The following is a 6,051-nucleotide window of genomic DNA, read 5'->3' on the forward strand; positions in this document are numbered from 1 at the left end:
ACTTTTGTGCAAATGTTACACTATTGAATACATTTTAATTTTAATCAAAAACTGTAGTCAGGTAGTCTCACAACTGGGACACAGATGGTATGTCAAAAATATATAGAGAGCACCTTGAGCAGACCTTCCACTGCAAAACGAGCCGTAAAACTTTGCGCTTGCACATAAATAGCTCAAACTTCCACTGAATGTGCACCAAGCAGGTCAGTCTTACCATGTGAAATCTCAAGGCATAGTTTTTTTTCTGTAAAAGCAAAAGAAAAAAACTTGCGACAGTCCCCTAGGCCCGTTCCCAGACGATCAAGCTGTCCACGCTATTAACTTGTGGCGCCATCTGCCGACAGGCGGGGCGAGGTGATGACACACCCAGTTGTCTGCTCACTGCGCCTATCGGCAGATGGCGCCACAAGTTAATGCGGAGAGCAAGTTGTCTGCTTCCTATACAGGAGGTACGGTGAGTATCTTGTGGGTATTTCATTCATTTTCCTTTACCACAATCTTCCTCAGCAGCAACTTGACACTCCGCTCTTCAACTACGCAAAGGCGATTCATTTCGCTTATATTTCCGGCCTTCTCGGCCTTTTTTTGCGAGCAAATCAGAAATTTCCAGGTCGGAGCGAGAACATATTTTCGGCTCGTCCATTGACGATCGAATTGGGGCATGGCTCGACTGATCAAAGTTGCAAACAATTCATTCAAACTCCCGTCTGTAGCATGACACACAGTAGCTCAAACATTGTACGGCATCGGCATATGGCTCGAAACCTAACAGCCGACAGCGGTGCAATAGGCGATGCTAGAGCTCAGTGAGGTGGGCCATCTCACGACTATCCGACGCTCTGGCTTCGTCCATTGAGTCCAGTCTACGTTGTCCCCTTGCATAGACAACAAACATTCTCTATTTGTTACCTATCGTGACGTATTTGTAGAACTGAGACGAAAGCTCCCCAGGAAAAAGAAATTCGCTTTTACGCCAGTAATTAAATCCGTACGATCAAATGAATGAATGTGGGTTACATGGGCGTACCAACCGGGGGCGCAAGGGGGGCGCTTGCCCACCCAGTTGTCAGAGTGGGGGGGGGGGGGGGGGCAATGCCAGTGGTAGGTTTTGTGATAAATGACAATGATTCCAAATCGACATATAGCCCAAAATTTTGTAAAAATGTTTCACTATCACTGAAAAAATGTAAACGATGAGCGACTTTCAAAAGGAAAATAAGGAGTGTTCCCTGTATTTGAATCATTCATCCCCATGTACAGGTGGGCCTCGTCATCCCCCATTTTCCTATCTACAATTTTCGAAAGTGGCTTTAAACTTTATTAAGGTAACAGTTCTGAAAGTTTGGCATCTGGCCCAGACCACTAGCACTATGTTTAGAGGCAGGTTGAGCATCGACAGTGCATAGTTATTTTTTGCACTGAAAAAACAAAACAAAAAAAAAACATGCACATTTTTTGGGGGGACGTACTATACAGGAGAAACTCCTTCCCCAATCAATGCATCAGTCTTTTCAAGGAAGAGACTTTAGTAAGCCACAGTTCCAAAGAGCCAATGGTGCACCACCAATTGCAGACCCTCATAGAGCTCTTAGGTTTCAAATAATTAAATCTTTTGGGGGCTCAATGCATATAACCACATAAAAGCTGTGTAATGGCTGCTTCGATTGCTTACTAATTTTTTATCACAGTAAAAGTGAATAGCGCTGCTCATCTAGACTGAAAATGTGTTACAATTAAAATAGATTTGTGACTGCGTGAAAGGCCATTCTCCTTTGTGATCACAGTATTGCGACAAAGAATGCACGATAACACAATAACAGGAAGTATTCTTGCACTCCCGTCACACTGGTGCCCTCCATACAAGGTATGTACATCAAGAACCTCCATATGAAGTATGGTCAATGAACTCGTATGTGCCCTACAGGAACTGCGACACACTTTGCCTGAAAGTAGAATAATCATGAGCTCATGATACGCTACTACAAGGTTTACTACCAAAGTTTATACTGCACATGTATCAATGTTCCATCGCAGCCAACCTGTTAACATGAAAGCTACAAAAAGGAAATTGCAGTTGTACTTCTATGTATCAATCAAACCGCCATAGGCCGAACTGCATTTTATGGAAACAGCGGTTGCTAACCCCAGCCCCGGCCTTCCAGGCAAAATAATTGGGGTTGTGTGGATATTTATACAGCGTGTAGTTGGTCAGCCATTTCAAAGTTGCAACGAGTCACTCGCTGTAGATGAGCAATTTAGCCAGTGCAGTACAACCGCTAGCCTGGGGTCTTTAATGTGCACCATGCAGTAGGGATACACGACCACACGCTGGTATGATGCTCTTCCAGATTGAAACGGGCAGGGGTGGGGATTGAACCCAGCATCCCTGGGTTCCGCAGCGCGAGCTTTTGCCCCACGTGCTCAGAGCTGGTGTGCACTAGCCCACTCGGCCACCGATAATCCCCCCCCCCCCCCCCCTTCCAGGCATGTGGTACCCTGCTTAGCGTTGCCATGTGCTCCTTTCATACCGTTTCCTCTTTCTTTCTTGTTTGTGAAGCTTTTGCAGCGCTGATAAAGTCCCCTCAAAAAGTCCTCCCCCTCATGCTGCCTCATTTTTATCTATATTTTTTTTTTCTCTTTGTTGCATCCTGCCCGCGCAACCCCTGGGCAGGAAGCAAACGAACTTGCGGTCCGCATACACCATTCCAATGTTTACAAATCCACACAGCGCAGCGTGCCATCTCTACAGCCCATGCACACGCGTGTTCATCGCATCGCGATGAACCCGCGCGTGCAATCTACGTGTCATGCGCACGAACGTCGACACCAGCCAGAAACTCGTTATTGGAATCGCCTGCGCCGGGCTCAACCGTAGGTCACGACAAAGGCGCGCGTTTTTGCCGTACCACACGCCGGCGTCGTGCTTCCGTCGAACAGGAAGCGCCTTTTCCTTGTCACCATATGCTGCGCGCGCGGAAAAGTACGGCGAACTTTTCGGGTGTACGTGCTTCGTATAGTTCTTGCACAGGCACACACCGAAGGCTGCGGGCGCCGCGAGCACGACAGCGCCGATGCTACGCGCTTGTAGCGTTGGAGTTTTGTTTGGAATCGATTCGAGCTGCGCGAGCACTCGCGTTGACGTGCAACGCGCCAACGTGGGTCTAGAAAAGTTGCAACCTTGCATTTTAAGATTACCGCTGGCGATATAAGGTTTGACGAATCGTTTCGTGTAGTTGTGCACACGTGAACCCTGGTTGTGCTGCGGCGGCGTATGAGGAGACACGTTTCAAGACCCAAAAAGCTGCCGCGTCAGCTAGCTGGAAGATTGTCAACGGTGGGACTGGGAACGGCCAACAACCCGCAGTGTTGGCACGCACGCCGTGCATGCCACAACCACAACACGACTCGACACACAGCCGCCAAGAGCCGTGGAAGAAACCTCACGGCACGGCAAGGCGCTTCTGGCAGTTTGCCCGGGCGCGTAGCCGGCGTCCAAAACTTCGGGGCACCCACCGCGGGGAGTCGGGACACCCTCCCACAATGACCCAGATTCCAAAATAAGTCTGAAAGACACCAACCTGAAAGTGCGAGCCGTGGATTCCGCGACGCTAGCAGTGGCGTGGTACCAGGCAGAGGCAGCAGCTGCGAGGATTACCATACGAGGGACGTCGGTGACGCGCAGTGTACTACGTAGCGCATCGTTGGCAGTTCAATCAGAAGGAAAGACAACGCGTAAAAATGCACGAATACGACGTTTCGAACCCTACAACTTTCGCTCCGGCTTCGGTCGAGACAGCGTCGACCGCGTGCGTTGTTTTGCCGTGTTGTCACTAGCTGGTCGAAGAAGCCATTCGGGCTTCCCGAATTGGCGAATTAGACAGATTCGACAGCGTGCGCGGTCGGCGCTTTTCAAGATCGCGCGACGTCGGCTTACCTTTCGCTGGACGATGCAGGGCCACATTAACGGCGGGCAACGCATTCCCTGTGCTGGACACCGGCGCGACGACGAGCAAGCGAGGCTCGTCAAAACGCAGCGCACTTCTTCCCTCCACACGAACGGGCGCCTCTCGACTTGGCGGTTTTTCTCTTTTCCGCTGGTGTGAATCGCTTTAGCTTGGCTGGAGATCCGTGGGTTTCGCAAGACAATCCTAGAGTACAGTACTCCTTCGCCTGTCGCGCTAGAGCATATGGCAGTGCTTCGGACAGCGAACTTGCGGCCTCGAAAAACCACGAGAACCAACGACTCACACCCGTGCCCGTGCGCACTTTCCCACTCGCTCTCTCTCTGCTCCGTTGCGGCGAGGGCAGTGAAAAGCCTCCCAGACGAAGAGAGCGTTCAACTTTTCGATCGGTATCAAGTGCTTTACGGGTGCCATTATGTGGCCAACTTTTGCTGGTTTTGGGTTATTTACTTAGTGTTTTTATGCAACTCGAGTGGTAACAGCCATTTTAGAACCCAGCCGCTTGAATATTGTACTAATAATAGACCTCGCCACTCACGAACTTTGTCTGCATAAAATTGCGGCTGCCACTGGCGGCTGCTTTCTTGCATGCGGCTAAAGTTGATCACTCTTCCTCTTCTCCTGTGGAAAGTAGAGGGCCTGATCATTGTCTACGAACGAACTGAACGAACGCCGTCTCTGCCTTTCCGCCTACTTCATCCTCGCCACACGACGAGGCAGCGCATGCGCACTTGCGATCAAACGATGCGAGAGGACCATGGTGACCATGGTTTGAGATGGACTCTCTCTAAAATCTAGGCTCTGTAACGGAGCTGCGACACTGGCGACGCGTACTGGGACAGTAGTCGGCGCCAGTCGGCGCAGGCGGAAGGAGTGTGCCCGATCCGATCAAAATTTCGAGCACAAGGCACCTGCGGCGCTTAATTAAAACGGGCGCTACGAGAAAAAACACTGGCTACGTGCGCTCGATGAGGACGCTTATGGAGTCAATGAAGCCGATCGCAAGCACGCTTCAGCGGTCTTCCGAAAACTGGTTTAATTATAAATTGTCGTGTTTTCAATACAAATACCCAACAGGCAACTGATTTTTTTTTTTTTTTTTTTGACGTACAGCATGTTTCTTTTCCGGCCTTGTTTTGTTCCTGCGTTTCTGCACGTTTGCCCGAAGACGGTATTTGTCCCATTTTTTTTTTTTTTTTAACTTACTGGTGTCACAGCACGCGAAAACAAAAATAGCTCGTCGTGCATTTTTTATTAATTAGTACTATATAGTATCCCAGCAGGATCTGGACCGATTGTTGGACAATGTATAATATAGAACGTGATTTGAAAGAAAAAAAAGCATTAAAAATATTGTTATTCCAGTTGTTACACGACTGTAATAGAATTCCTCTTGGCTGTTTGAAGGGACGGCATAAATCGGTTTCTATAAACGTATTAATAAAGCAAAAATTGTGCAGAGGTGGCCAAAGGACATGCCTCAAGGGCACACAAATTTCGTTAAACACACTGCCAAGAAGAAGAAAAAAAGACTAAATTTTTATTTACGGCGGCCATTTGCTAATTAAAGGTGTCTGATTGGCGCAAGCGAGAGCATTACAGATTGCACCAGAAGGCTGCAAGACTGGTGGCATCAGAGCAAGAACAGCAATGTAGAGAGTTTACCCCCTCACAAAAAAAAAATAGATAAATGAAAAAAAAAAGCAGTCCAAACCAGATGACAGAGTTTCAGAACTGCGGTCTCAATCAAAGATGAGTGATTTTCTGAAAATTTTAATGAGAATTCGGTAACTGGCACCATTCAGCTCCATTTATTTGAGAACTCAGTCGGCTGCCACTTTCCTGTTGGAAATCTCAGAAAATCGCTGATAATTTTTTAACAAGATAATGGTTCTGAAATGTTGCATCTGGTTCGGAACCCTAAGGCTACACTTGGGAGGAGAATACCCGTTTGGCGATGCATAGTTTATTTTTGCGGGGAAAAAAACTTCGTAAATTTCTCGAGGGATAATCCTGCAGTTACCACAAAGTTACTTTTGGATGGAGCAGGGCATGGACCCTATTCACCTGATACAAAGGGAATGGCCAC

At 48.2% G+C, this 6,051-nt stretch overlaps 1 protein-coding gene across 2 annotated transcripts in view; it reads right to left on the minus strand.

Moving 5' to 3' along the window:
- LOC120838079 (eukaryotic elongation factor 2 kinase) overlaps positions 1–4,687 on the minus strand; it is a 35,498-nt gene extending 30,811 nt beyond the window's left edge. Inside the window, exons 1-2 of one of the 2 annotated variants that reach the window (XM_042294684.1) lie at positions 3,935–4,687; positions 3,579–3,642 (exon numbers count right to left, since the gene is read on the minus strand). The gene's annotated coding sequence lies outside the window, so the exon portion shown is untranslated. The remainder of the gene's footprint in view (positions 1–3,578; positions 3,643–3,934) is intronic. The other variant, XM_042294685.1, reaches the window with a different exon arrangement.
- Between the last annotated feature and the right edge of the window lie 1,364 nt (positions 4,688–6,051).

Source organism: Ixodes scapularis, unplaced genomic scaffold, assembly GCF_016920785.2.
Source record: "Ixodes scapularis isolate PalLabHiFi unplaced genomic scaffold, ASM1692078v2 PGA_scaffold6__148_contigs__length_123643588, whole genome shotgun sequence".
Lineage (NCBI taxonomy): Eukaryota > Metazoa > Arthropoda > Arachnida > Ixodida > Ixodidae > Ixodes > Ixodes scapularis.